This window comes from Lissotriton helveticus, chromosome 4_1 (assembly GCF_964261635.1).
Source record: "Lissotriton helveticus chromosome 4_1, aLisHel1.1, whole genome shotgun sequence".
Lineage (NCBI taxonomy): Eukaryota > Metazoa > Chordata > Amphibia > Caudata > Salamandridae > Lissotriton > Lissotriton helveticus.
Window position 1 is genome coordinate 2,099,641,275 of NC_136063.1, and position 14,983 is coordinate 2,099,656,257.

A 14,983-nucleotide genomic window follows, 5' to 3' on the forward strand; every position below is an offset into this window, starting at 1 on the left:
GGAGGAATGAACCTCTAGCCCTAGGAGAGACCGCGGAGGAGAAGCAAAGGGTAGAGTGGGTGTGCTGAATTGGGACTTCCTGACCACTATATCTGGCGTGGGAGTAATTACCGGTTCCCTGAGCTTTGTGAGAAACAAGGCCTGGACTGGGAGGAATAAGCTGCCTGAACTTTACCTGGGTCTGTTCTGGATACTGCCCGCAGTTGGCCCCCACCGGTTATATTCGTGTGGTAGAAGACGTGGGCCCCATCCTCTCCTTGTCACGCTCCTGGGGAGGAGGGCACTGCTGCTGAGTGAGGAAGAGGTGACCTGATCGTGGATCTGGTTCTGGCAGTAAACCCGATCCTTGTTCGCACTACGGGGCGAACGTTAGGTCAAAGAGCCGGATCGAGGAAAACGCTGTTCCCCTGCGCAGGCTCACTGAGGGGAGTCTGAGAAGCGTCAGGGGGCGGAGTGGCCTTGGAGCCTTGATTGTTTGTGGGCGGGAGCTGCCGAGAACATTGCCGCCGGCGAGAGGAGGAGGCCGGCCCTGCGCCTCAGACGCTGTTCCCCTGCGCAGGCCCGGTGTGCGCCTGGTGACGGAGGTCACTCGAGCGAGGAGACGGCGTGACGCGATTCCAACAGCTCCACCCGGACCTCCTGAAGCTGGCGGTAAGATTCACCAGTTGAGTCCTGGTGAGGCCGGGGGAAAGTGGAAAGCAGAGCGCTGCCGCAAACAAGTAAGCAGGTTCTGAGGGAAGGTGGGGAAGTCCGAAGGTAGACTCCTGCATTTCCCGCTTAACAGGCTGGATGGTTCGGAGCCCGAAAGAACTGAATTAGAGCTGCGAAGCTGAACTGGAGAGGTAATCCTTGGAGGGCGTTTATAACTTGAGCAGAGTACTATTAAATTGAATGCCTTGGTGGTCCAGATTGTGGAAAGCCCTTGTGTAGCGCACTTGTACTTCATTGCCAGAGATAAGACAGTTCATCTAGCGCTCCAGTAGTTGAGGCGAGGGGAGGGGAGTTCTTCAATCTCACTGATGTATTGATGCCCTGGTTCAAGTTGCCAATGTAATGTCGTCTAATTTGTGCCTCACTTAATAACCAGAGTTCGTCTAATGAGGGAATTTCAAAATAGATGCTAATCCTTTGGTGCTTGGAAACCTGGTACAAGAAAACCTTCACTTGTAAGTGTCGTCCATTGTGGTGGGAGGTACTGATTCAGAGTATTTAGACAATGCATTCTAATGTAAAATCATTGTGGGAAGTTAAAATGCTAAGAGGTTGCTGAACTGAGAACTCGTAGTATTACAGGATATGTTTGGGGAAAATGTCAAGATGTACAGTGTAATTAATTGTTGAACTACAGGAGAAAGAGAAAAATCTCACAAAAGAATTTTATAAAACAGCCCGTATTTTACTAAAGAAGGTGTGGGGTCTTTCTTTTCTAGTGGAGGGACATTGGGTTACTGAAGGGTGACGCAAACTTTGCACTTGTACCTTGGAATTAGGCCTTTCCACTTAGTGCCAAGCTACCCTATGTGACTTGGGTGTTCCCCTAGGTCCAACATAATTGGTGTCTAGCGGTGGGATGAGAACTGTGTTTGCGTCTACTCTGCAGTAACTAAGTGTACTCCACAGGCCTACACCTGGAGTTTTCTCCTGGCGGACTTCCCAATTACTTCTTTTGCTTTTTCTAAATTTACTCCTGGTGGTGGGTGGAGGTAGCTTTGAATTGTCCCTTTTGAACCAATTCTTCCCGAGTGGTTGTCCCTACATATCTCATAAGCAAAATGGAATTTGCTCTGGGGGAACTGGAGACCTATACTACAGCCCAGCTTAGAGACTTTTGCCAGAAGATGGGAGTTTTTTTTAAGCGTGATGCCAAGAAGGGGGAACTCCAGACCAGTTTGAGAGCGTGGGTAGCAGCACATGGAGAGGGAAAGGAGGAGGAAGAGGAGACGGACCGGGACACAGTCATAGAGGTAGAAGGATTGTTTCCACTTGAGATGGGGAACCTACTACCAGGACCTAGGACCCTTTCAAGGGAGGGCAGCAGTGGAAGAAGCTTGACCGAAGCTGAACTAGTGGACAGGAGGGAAAAGAGACAGCTGAAGTGGGAGTTAGCCAAGATGGAGAAGGAGAAAGAGGAACAGAGGATGGCTCACGAGTTGAAACTGAGGGAGCTAGAACTCAAGGCCCTACAGATAGGACCCTCTAATTCTCCAAATGGTGGCAGCGAAACAAAAGAACTGACCAGGGAATCCAGACCCTACCTACCTAAAGATATAGTTGCCAGTTACAGCTCAGGGGATGACATCGCCAAGTGGCTGGCTGCCTATGAGGTCTCCTTAAGAGCCCATGCGAACCTGGAAAAACACTGGGGGGGTGGTTTATACAAATACATGCCTCCTACTGGACGGGATACACTATTGGCCCTAGAGCAGGATGAGCAGACCCACTACCCCACCATGAAAGTGGCGCTAAATAAAAAGTTTGGGCTGACCCCAGAGAAGTACAGGCAAAAGTTCAGGGGGAGTCACAAATTAAGCACCCAAAACTGGGTGGATTTCCTGGAATATGCAAGGAAGGCATTGGAGGGCTGGATACAAGGCAGCGAGGTGAGGGACTAGGAGGGGTTATACGACCTTTTTCTCAAAGAGCATCTACTCGAGAAATGTTTTCCCGAGCTGCGTCAACACCTGGTGGACAGCAAGCTGACCAACCCCAGAAAGCTTGCAGAGGAGGCGGACATCTGGGCAAGTACCCGGGTGTCCTCAAAGGGGACTGGAGGGGATTCCCAAAGGGCCGGACAGGGCGCCCCCCAGAAGAAGGAGGGGGGAGATAAAAAGCGGGAGTTCTCTAAAGGTCCCTAAAATAGTTTCCAGAGTAAGGGAACAGGATTCACCCCTAAGGCTAACCTGCCCAGAAACCCTCATCCTGGCCAAAGTCAGCAGCCAAGGGTTGTCCACTGCTTTGAGTGTGGTGGTGTTGGACATTATAAGGGAGATGTCAAGTGCCCAAAGAGACCACCCCCTCTCACTGGAGGAAAAGCCCCAGGAGTAGCTAGTGTAGTGCTCGGGGAGGAGTTGCCCTTAAATAAGGGGGGTGAGTGGGCGGGTGTCACCTTAGTGTCCCTGGGAGATCGGGAGATGGTTCCTAAGATCCAGGTGCCCTCAAATACTGTGAAGTATGGGCAATGGGTCACCATCAATGGCCAAAGAGGGGAGGCTCTGAGAGACACAGGAGCCAGTATGACTATGGTGAGGAGTCAACTGGTGTCTCCAGAGCAGGTGATTCCACATGTACTCCACCCCGCCGCGATGGCTGACGGCAGATTGGGCTACTATCCTGTGGCCGAGGTTCCATTTGAGTGGGAAGGGGTTGCAGGTTCACTTTGAGTTGCCGTAAGCCCTGCCGTGCCAGTCGATTGTCTGCTGGGAAATGACATGGAGCACAATGTCTGGAAGGAGGTGGAATACCGGACTCGTCCTGACTCGTCAGAAGCGGTCGCTGCACCTCACGCTGCTCCCCCGACCTTCATTGTGGTATCGTGACCTGCTCTTAACTGCGCCTGATTTGTAGAAGTATTTACCTTAGTGAGCCAGATCGCCACATAGCGCTCCATTACATTTCAACTTGTGCAGATTGACATAGAAGCGTAGCGCTAGTCCGAATTGTGCTGATTAGCATATTAGCATAGTGCTAGCCGTCCATAGCGCGCTGCAACGCTCTGCTTTGTTTGTGGTGCCTGCATTTCACTTTGGGATTAATTGTGTCCAAGTATCTTAGCGTTTTTAAACATACTGCGTGCCCCTACCCTGCATTGTATTTGGCCGACTGCCATCTTGTTTAGTTTGTTGTTGTTTACCCTTCCCTCCCCGAATCTCCACCCCGCCTCACGCCTCCCAGCTGCTCCGCCCTCCCACAGATCGTCAGGCTCGGACCCTCCACGAGACCTCTGTGACCGTCCTGACTCGTCAGAAGCGGTCGCTCCACCTCACGCTGCTCCCCCGACCTTCATTGTGGTATTGTGACCTGCTCTTAACTGTGCCTGATTTGTAGAAGTATTTACCTTAGTGAGCCAGATCGCCACATAGCGCTCCATTACATTTCAACTTGTGCAGATTGACATAGAAGCGTAGCGCTAGTCCGAATTGTGCTGATTAGCATATTAGCATAGCGCTAGCCGTCCATAGCGCGCTGCAACGCTCTGCTTTGTTTGTGGTGCCTGCATTTCACTTTGGGATTAATTGTGTCCAAGTATCTTAGCGTTTTTAAACATACTGCGTGCCCCTACCCTGCATTGTGTTTGGCAGACTGCCATCTTGTTTAGTTTGTTGTTGTTTAGCCTTCCCTCCCCGAATCTCCACCCCGCCTCCCGCCTCCCAGCTGCTCCGCCCTCCCACAGATCGTCAGGCTCGGACCCTCCACGAGACCTCTGTGACCGTCCTGACTCGTCAGAAGCGGTCGCTCCACCTCACGCTGCTCCCCCGACCTTCATTGTGGTATCGTGACCTGCTCTTAACTGCGCCTGATTTGTAGAAGTATTTACCTTAGTGAGCCAGATCGCCACATAGCGCTCCATTACATTTCAACTTGTGCAGATTGACATAGAAGCGTAGCGCTAGTCCGAATTGTGCTGATTAGCATATTAGCATAGCGCTAGCCGTCCATAGCGCGCTGCAACGCTCTGCTTTGTTTGTGGTGCCTGCATTTCACTTTGGGATTAATTGTGTCCAAGTATCTTAGCGTTTTTAAACATACTGCGTGCCCCTACCCTGCATTGTGTTTGGCCGACTGCCATCTTGTTTAGGTTGTTGTTGTTTAGCCTTCCCTCCCCGAATCTCCACCCCGCCTCCCGCCTCCCAGCTGCTCCGCCCTCGCCCCTCCCCCTCCACTATCTATATATGACAGATGTTGTCTTGCGCGGCGTTCACGCGCAGCGGTCGCGCCGAAGGTGCGCCAAAGGTAAGCCCGTCTACGCCCGTCCGCGCCTGGACCGCGCCCAGCGCCAGACCCCCTGGCCCCCGCAAACACCTCTCCACCCGCATAGCGTACGACTTCGCCACCCTCCTAGCCCTTAACACCGGACGCACATCACATTGTTATGAGGCTGCCCCAGGACATACCCACGGCCCATTCGCCTGCCACTCCTGCAAGTTCGCCTGCAACAAGACCCCCACCAAATCCACTAACCCCACACACAGACCCGACCCTATCCACCTGAAGTGCATCCTGCTGAACACTCGCTCGATCCACAGACACGCCACTGAACTCTGGGACCTACTCGACACTGCCTCACCGGACGTCGCCTTCCTTACAGAAACCTGGATGAATGCCTCTTCAGCGCCCGACATCGCTATAGCCATCCCAGACGGCTACAAGATCATCCGAAAAGACTGCACCAACCAAACAGGAGGAGGCATCGCCATCGTCCATAAGAACACCATCAGAATCACGACCAGCTCCGACGATAACCTTACAACCGCCGAACACCTCCACTTTCAGATCCACACCAACCCCAGGACCACACTTAGAGGCACCCTCATCTACAGACCACCAGGAACCCGTAAACAATTCAGCGAAGACATCACTGACTTCATCAGCCCACATGCCCTCGCCTCCGAAAACTACATTCTACTGGGAGACCTCAACTTCCACCTGGAAAAGAAACGACAGCAACACCACCACCCTTCTGGACAACCTGACCAATCTTGGTCTCAAGCAACTTGTTGACACCCCCACCCATTTAGCCGGACATACGCTCGACCCTATCTTCACCACCAACAAACACATCTCCTTCGATCACACCACAGCTCTCAATTGGACGGACCATAGTTGTGTTCACTTCAGCTACAGAACTACCTCGACCCACAACCCCCCACAACATATTCCACGAAGAAACTGGGACAAAATCACCACCGACCAACTCCTCACATCGCTCAATCAAAACCCGCCCGCCCTCCCATCGGATCCAAACCAAGCGGCCACCAAACTCAAACAATGGATCACTCACAGCGCTGACAAACTAGCACCCTTGAAAAACCACCAAACCAAACAGGGCAGCAAAAAAGCCCCCTGGTTCAACGAAGACCTTAAGAAATCCAAGAAACTATGCCGTACTCTCGAGAAAACATGGAGAAAAAACCCAACCACTGACAACCTGACCACCCTCAAGACAGCCACCCGCAAACACCACCAACTGATCCGATCCACCAAGAAGTCAGCATTCAAGGATCGACTCGACAACAGCGCCCAAAACAGCAAGGAACTATTCAACATCGTCAAAGAATTTACCAACCCCACCACAGCCTCAAACGACATCACTCCCTCCCAAGAACTCTGCGACTCTTTATCCTCTTTCTTCTATAACAAAATCGCCGACATACATAACAGCTTTGAGAACACTTCCAAAGAACAATCCACTCCACCCACCTCCGAACCTAAACGGATCCCTAACATCCTTAACGCCTGGAACCCAATCACCACTGAAGACACCACCCGCCTAATGAACTCCATCCACTCAGGCTCTCCAACCGACCCCTGTCCCCACCACATCTTCAACAAAGCAGACTCCATCATCGCACCCCATCTCCGTGATATCATCAACTGCTCCTTCAACTCCGCTACCTTCCCAGAAAGCTGGAAACACGCAGAACTCAGCGCACTCTTGAAGAAACCCACAGCGGACCCCTCTGAACTCAAGAACTACCGCCCCATTTCCCTCCTCCCTTTCCCTGCCAAAGTCATTGAGAAAGCCGTCAATAGACAGCTCGCCGCCTTCCTTGAATCCAACAACTCCCTCGACTCCTCACAGTCCGGCTTTCGAGCCAAACACAGCACCGAAACCGCCCTTATTGCAGCGACAGACGACATCCGAACACTACTGGACAACGGAGAAACAGTTGCCCTCATCCTACTTGACCTCTCCGCCGCCTTCGACACGGTCTTATAGCACCCTCATACAACGCCTCAGCAACATCGGCATACAAGGAAAAGCCTTAGATTGGATCATCTCGTTCCTCGCCGGGAGGACGCAGAGAGTCCGACTCCCCCCATTCAAATCAGAGGCCACCGAAGTCATCTGCGGAGTACCACAAGGATCATCACTTAGTCCCACACTCTTCAACGTTTACATGAGTCCCCTCGCTTCCATCGCGCGACAACACAACCTCAACATCATCTCCTACGCTGACGACACCCAACTGATCCTTTCCCTTACCAAAGACCCTAACACCGACAAAACCAACCTCCACGAAGGCATGAAAGAAGTAGCCGAATGGATGAAAAACAGCCGCCTAAAACTTAACTCAGACAAAACGGAAGTCCTCATCCTAGGATCATCCCCCTCTGCCTGGGATAACTCATGGTGGCCATCGACCCTGGGCACGGCACCCATACCCACAGACCACGCACGTAACCTGGGATTCATCCTAGACTCCTCCCTCTCGATGTCCAGACAAGTCAACGCCGTCACATCCTCTTGCTTTAACGTACTTCGTATGCTCAAAAAAATATTTCGCTGGATCCCCACCGAAACAAGAAAAACTGTCACCGACGCTCTGGTCACTAGCCGATTGGACTATGGAAACACCCTCTACGCCGGAACCACTTCCAAATTACAGAAAAAACTCCAACGCATCCAAAACGCATCAGCCAGACTCATATTGGACATCCCGCGCCAAGCTCACATTACCGGTCACCTGAAAGACCTCCACTGGCTTCCCGTCAACAAGAGAATAACGTTCCGTCTCCTCACACATGCACACAAGTCCCTCTACAATCTTGGACCCGAATGCCTCAACACACGATTCTCCTTCTACACACCGACCCGCCAACTAAGATCCTCCAATCAAGCCCTCGCTGCAGTCCCACGCATTTAAAGATCCACCATGGGAGGAAGATCCTTCTCCTACCTGGCGGCCAAAACCTGGAATTCTCTCCCCACACATCTCCGCCTCACCCAGAACCACATTTCCTTCAGGAAGGAACTTAAAACCTGGCTATTCGATAAATAATGCACCCCCTTCCCCCAAGCGCCTTGAGACCCTCTGGGTGAGTAGTGCGCTATACAAATCCCTGAACTTGAACTTGAACTTGAACTCATTCGGAGATGCTGGGTACACCTGACTGGGCCTGTGCAAGCACAAGGTCTGCGACTACCCGGAGAGGGAGTTTGCCTGGGCTGGAGCCTGGAACAGTGGCCCAGCCCGCTGCCAAAAAGGGAAAGACCCGAAGACAGGAGAAGCCTGCTTCGGCTTCCACGCCCCATGAGACAGATCGGCCACCTGCGGTGGTGGGCCAGGAGTCTGTGGAGGGGGAAGTAGTCTCTCTGGAGGACCTACCCATCCCTGCTGAGTGGCATGTGGAGGGAGGGCCTACTAGGGAGGAGTTTTGTAAGGGCCAGAAGGAGTGCCCTACCCTTGAGGGACTGAGGCGACAGGCCGAAGCCCAGGCAGCAGGGAACGTTGCAGGGCACTATCACATTTACTGGGAGGACGGACTCCTCTACAGTGAACCCAAGGTACCTTTGCCCGGTTCATCCCGGGCCTTGGTAGTCCCTCAACGATACCGAGCCTTTCTTCTAGAATTGGCTCATGAGATTCCCTTGGCAGGACACTTAGGTGAGGACAAGACCTTTGCCCGGCTTGTCCCCCACTTTTACTGGCCTCAGATGAAAGTGGCATCTGACACATACTGTCGGACGTGAGTATCCTGTCAAGCCAGTGGGAAGACAGGGGTGAAGCTGAAAGCTCCCCTGGAACCACTTTCTGTCGTTAGCACCCCCTTTGAAAGGGTGGGCATCGACATTGTGGGGCCGTTGGATCCGCCAACTACAGCTGGTCACAGGTTTATCCTGGTTCTGGTGGATCACGCCACGCGGTACCCAGAGGCTGAGGACTGTCACTGCACCTGTTGTGGCTAGGGCCCTGATGGGGATCTTTACCCAAGTGGGTTTCCCCAAGGAAGTTGTGTCCGACAGGGGGACCAATTTCATGTCAGCATATATGCAGGCAATGTGGAAGGAATGTGGAGTGACCTATCGGTTCACCACTCCATACCACCCCCAGTCCAATGGACTGGTAGAGAGGTTCAACAAGACCTTGAAAGGCATGATAAGAAGTCTGCCTGAGAGCCTGCGGAGGAAATGGGACGTCCTCCTGCCCTGTTTGCTATTCTCCTACAGAGAAGTGCCGCAGAAGGGAGTGGGCTTCAGCCCCTTTGGGCTGTTGTACGGGCACCCTGTGCGTGGACCTCTCAGCCTGGTGAAGGATGGATGGGAAATGTCTCCCAGGAAGCCTCCTCAGGATGTGGTGAGCTACATGCTGGCCTTCCCGAGCCAAATGGCAAAGTTGTGGAAGCAAGCTTCTGACAACTTGGAAGCCAGTCAGGCAGTAATGAAAGAATGGTACGACCACAACGCTCACCCAGTGGAGTTGGAGCCTGGCCAGAAAGTGTGGGCGATGGAACCTGGAGACCTAAGTGCCCTTCAAGATCGTTGGGCAGGCCCCTTTGAGGTGTTGGAAAAGAAGGGTAAGGCCACCTACCTGGTGGATCTTAAGACCCCTCGACAGCTCCTACAGGTGCTGCATGCCAATCGCCTCAAACCCCACCATGAGAGGCCCGAGGTCATCTTGATGATGGTGACTGATGGTGCCGAGGAAGCAGAAAGCGAGCCTCTCCCTGATCTCTTCTCGTCTCAAGAGAAGGATGGGTCGGTGGAGGGAGTGATTCTCTCCCCATCCCTAACTCCTGAGCAGCGAGAGGACTGCCGCCAGGTATTGGAGCAGTACTCCTCGTTGTTCTCCCTTGTCCCGGGAAGAACCCACCTGTGTACCCATGATGTGGACACAGGAGACAGCCCACCAGTGAAGTCAAAAACCTACCGGCTGTCAGACAAGGTGAAGGCCAGCATCCATGGTGAGGTTACCAAGATGCTGGAGCTAGGAGTCATTGAACCTTCCAGTAGCCCCTGGTCCAGCCCGGTGGTGTTAGTACCAAAAGCTGCCCCACCAGGCACCACTCCAGATCTGAGGTTCTGTGTGGCTTACCGGGGACTGAACTCAATAACCAAGACTGATGCTCATCCGATCCCTAGGGCGGATGAATTGATTGACCGTCTGGGAGCTGCCCAATATCTGAGTACCTTTGACCTTACTTCAGGGTACTGGCAGATCTCCCTTACAGATGGAGCAAAAGAAAGGTCAGCTTTCTCCATGCCTGAGGGACACTTCCAGTTCTGCGTGATGCCCTTTGGGCTCAAGAACGCCCCTGCCACTTTTCAGCGGCTGGTGAACCAGGTCCTCTCCGGAATGGAGGCTTTCTCCGCTGCTTACCTGGATGACATTGGCGTCTTCAGCAGCAGCTGGGAGGATCATTTGCATCACTTGCAAGCTGTTCTACAAGCCCTGAAACAGGCTAGCTTGACAATCAAGGCCAGCAAATGTCAGATTGGGCAGGGGTCGGTTGTGTACCTAGGCCACTTGGTGGGTAGGGGCACAGTGCAGCCCCTCCAGGCAAAGATTGAGGCCATCATGGCCTGGGAACCCCCCAAGACCCAGACTGAGGTCCAAGCTTTCCTGGGCCTCACAGGTTACTACCGTCGCTTTGTGAAGGGGTATGGCACTATTGTAGCGCCCCTCACAGAGCTCACATCTAAGAAACAACCTCGACGGGTAGTCTGGACAGAGGCTTGTCAGCAAGCCTTTGTGAAATTGAAACAGGCAATGTGTGCAGCACCGGTCCTGAGGGCCCCAGACTTCTCCAAGGAGTTCATTGTCCAGACAGACGCATCAGAGCATGGCATTGGGGCAGTGTTATCGCAACTCAATGAAGAGGGTCTGGATCAGCCAGTAGTCTTCCTGTCCAGGAGACTGCTTCTCCGGGAACAGAAGTGGAGTGCAATTGAGTGGGAAGCTTTTGCGGTGGTATGGGCTCTGAAGAAGCTGCGGCCATACCTGTTTGGCTCGCACTTCCTGGTTCAGACCGACCACCGACCCCTTCGTTGGCTGATGCAAATGAAGGGGGAAAATCCCAAGTTGTTGAGATGGTCCATCTCCCTACAGGGAATGGACTTCCGGGTGGAACATCGGCCTGGAGTGGACCACGCTAATGCAGACGGTCTCCCTAGGTATTTCCGCCTTAGTGATGAGGACTCCCAAGGGGTTGGGTAGCTCTCCCCACTTTCAGCTGGGGGGGACGCGTGTTAGACCTGTCTGCCCTTTGGGTAGTCCCTCCTATTTATTATTTATTTTTGTCCCCTTTTTGGCCCTCAAAAACCCTTAATTTTTATGTCCACTGATTTTTTTGCGGTGTTGTCCTAGGGGTTAGGTGTTCTTTGCCCTCATGGTCCTTTTTCCTGAGGCCTAGGTGACTTTCCTAACTGAAAACTAGGAGGTACCTAAAATGGTGGTCAGCCACTGCCATAACTGGCACCTCAGGAGCAAGGGCCCATAGGATAACACAGGGAGACTCTAGAACCTTCTGGCCTGTTCTGGACACTTGAGGCTAGGGGTATATAAGAGCAGAACCTAGTCGGCCATTTTGTGTAACCACTGAACCAGTCGGAGTGCAGGCTGTGGGTATAGAGGGTTAGGGAGCTCAGAGGGTTGACTTCCTGTCAGAGGGTTGCTACCTTACTGCTGCCACTGCCCCTTTCCCATAGATCTGGCCCTGCTGAATGACCACCTTCTTATTCCAGCTTGGGTTCCCCTGACGAGTTAGGAGGAATGAACCTCTAGCCCTAGGAGAGACCGCGGAGGAGAAGCAAAGGGTAGAGTGGGTGAGCTGAATTGGGACTTCCTGACCACTATATCTGGCGTGGGAGTAATTACCGGTTCCCTGAGCTTTGTGAGAAACAAGGCCTGGACTGGGAGGAATAAGCTGCCTGAACTTTACCTGGGTCTGTTCTGGATACTGCCCGCAGTTGGCCCCCACCGGTTATATTCGTGTGGTAGAAGACGTGGGCCCCATCCTCTCCTTGTCACGCTCCTGGGTAGGAGGGCACTGCTGCTGAGTGAGGAAGAGGTGACCTGATCGTGGATCTGGTTCTGGCAGTAAACCCGATCCTTGTTCGCACTACAGGGCGAACGTTAGGTCAAAGAGCCGGATCGAGGAAAACGCTGTTCCCCTGCGCAGGCTCACTGAGGGGAGTCTGAGAAGCGTCAGGGGGCGGAGTGGCCTTGGAGCCTTGATTGTTTGTGGGCGGGAGCTGCCGAGAACATTGCCGCCGGCGAGAGGAGGAGGCCGGCCCTGCGCCTCAGACGCTGTTCCCCTGCGCAGGCCCGGTGTGCGCCTGGTGATGGAGGTCACTCGAGTGAGGAGACGGCGTGACGCGATTCCAACAGCTCCCCCCGGACCTCCTGAAGCTGGCGGTGAGATTCACCAGTTGAGTCCTGGTGAGGCCGGGGGAAAGTGGAAAGCAGAGCGCTGCCGCAAACAAGTAAGCAGGTTCTGAGGGAAGGTGGGGAAGTCCGAAGGGAGACTCCTGCATTTCCCGCTTAACAGGCTGGATGGTTCGGAGCCCGAAAGAACTGAATTAGAGCTGCGAAGCTGAACTGGAGAGACAATCCTTGGAGGGCGTTTATAACTTGAGCAGAGTACTATTAAATTGAATGCCTTGGTGGTCCAGATTGTGGAAAGTCCTTGTGTAGCGCACTTGTACTTCATTGCCAGAGATAAGACAGTTCATCTAGCGCTCCAGTAGTTGAGGCGAGGGGAGGGGAGTTCTTCAATCTCACTGATGTATTGATGCCCTGGTTCAAGTTGCCAATGTAATGTCGTCTAATTTGTGCCTCACTTAATAACCAGAGTTCGTCTAATGAGGGAATTTCAAAATAGATGCTAATCCGTTGGTGCTTGGAAACCTGGTACAAGAAAACCTTCACTTGTAAGTGCCGTCCATTGTGGTAGGAGGTAATGATTCAGAGTATTAAGACAGTGCATTCTAATATAAAATCATTGTGGGAAGTTAAAATGCTAAGAGGTTGCTGAACTGAGAACTCGTAGTATTACAGGATATGTTTGGGGAAAATGTCAAGATGTACAGTGTAATTAATTGTTGAACTACAGGAGAAAGAGAAAAATCTCACAAAAGAATTTTATAAAACAGCCCGTATTTTACTAAAGAAGGTGTGGTGTCTTTCTTTTCTAGTGGAGGGACATTGGGTTACTGAAGGGTGATGCAAACTTTGCACTTGTACCTTGGAATTAGGCCTTTCCACTTAGTGCCAAGCTACCCTATGTGACTTGGGTGTTCCCCTAGGTCTAACAGTGGGCTTATGCCAAAGCAAGAGAAAAAGCAGCTCCATAATCGTTAGCAAGTGTTATTAAGACCATATGACTAAATTGTGCATTTCCATGTAAACAAACATAGAAAGTGTAGTACTGGCAGAATGAGGTAGCCAGGATAGCTGTTCTACAAATCTCTTGGACAGACAAGCCTGGTCGTTTGCGTTCCCTCAGATATCTGGACCAGGTCAGAGAGATTTCCTGGATGCTATGCTCACTGAGTCTTCAAGTCCTACTGCAGAGCCCACATATGTCAATGGGCATGTTGTACCAACAGGATGCATGAGGCAATGAGACCCAGCAGCCTCGGAGTCAGTTTCACCGAAACCCAGAATAGAGGCTGAAACATTGGTATCATAGCATGAATATCCTGGACTTGCTGTTCCAGAGGGTAAGCCCGAAACAGCACTGTGTCCAGAATGACCTCGATGAAAAGAAGAGTCTAAGATGGCAAAGGCAGAGAGAAATCATCCTGTGCACAGTGCCTGTGCAGGGCTTGGCCCAGATCCCTGTAAACTAAAGGCACAGCATAATATCACTAGGGCATAAAAAGTACCCATCACTTCCCACTTGGTGCCGCCCTTGTTATCATATGGGTTCTCCTCATACATAGGAGAATACGCTGGCAGCCTCAAGATGTTACCGCGGCTGACGCCCAACCATTGAGAATAGTATATACTGATAGGGAGTACCAGCATAAATGTGTATAGGGGTAACTGATTTGCAGTGCGTGAGTAAGTGAGAGTGAAAAAGGTGAGGTATATAAAATTGGAGAGGAGAGTAGAAAAGAAAATTTATTGGTATCTCTCAAATCTTCCAAATTCTAAAAACAGTGCAAAATACCAGCAGATTCACCAAATAACTGCTTCATAAAGTCAATGGTCAACATGTTTCAGTACATGTGGATACTATTTTTCCACTGCTTTCATCAGGACCATATATTCGCTACTGCAAAATCGTGGAATTATAAAAATTTAGCAACCATATCACCTGATTGTTCTAGGTCATGGGAAATATCCTCCAGAGAACTATTCGGTAGAAGTATAAAGCATCGCCTCACCTGGCTGCAGCTCAGGTAAGTGGAGCACCGCTCTGTCCGTCGGTTCTCCCTGGTGTCCCTCCAAGCTGACTGGGGAGGTTGAGAGATACCAATAAATTTTCTTTTCTACTCTCTTCTCTCCAATTTTATATACCTCACCTTTTTCACTCTCACTTATTCACGCACTGCAAATCAGTTAGCCCTATACACATTTATGCTGGTACTCCCTATCAGTATATACTATTCTCAATGGTTGAGCGGCAGCCACGGTAACATCTTGAGGCTGCCAGCGTATTCTCCTAGGTATGAGGAGAACCCATATGATGACAAGGGCGGCACCGAGTGGGAACTGATGGCTACTTTTTATACCCTAGTGATATTATGCTGTGCCTTTAGTTTACACGAGAGCACATATTTCTTTCCTCACTATTAAGTTTTGCCATAATTTAGTTGTGTCTTGAACCGGATGTATAGTTGATCCCTCAGACCCATAGACATTTTTTGTTATTATAAATGCATTCCGTGGGGGTTATGTCTATGTGTTGGTCTTTAAATATGCCCTTAGACCCTCTTTCAGACGTTTGTTTCTGGTGTCAATGAGTTGTCCATGAACCGCATGTTCTTTTTGTATACAAAACATCACCAGCCAAGCCGGCATAATCAAGTTAGTAC

At 51.5% G+C, this 14,983-nt stretch overlaps 1 protein-coding gene across 4 annotated transcripts in view; it reads right to left on the minus strand.

Annotated features, from left to right (window-relative positions):
* SMARCA1 (SNF2 related chromatin remodeling ATPase 1) overlaps nucleotides 1-14,983 on the minus strand; it is a 2,556,005-nt gene that overhangs the window by 1,922,265 nt on the left and 618,757 nt on the right. The window lies entirely within an intron of this gene.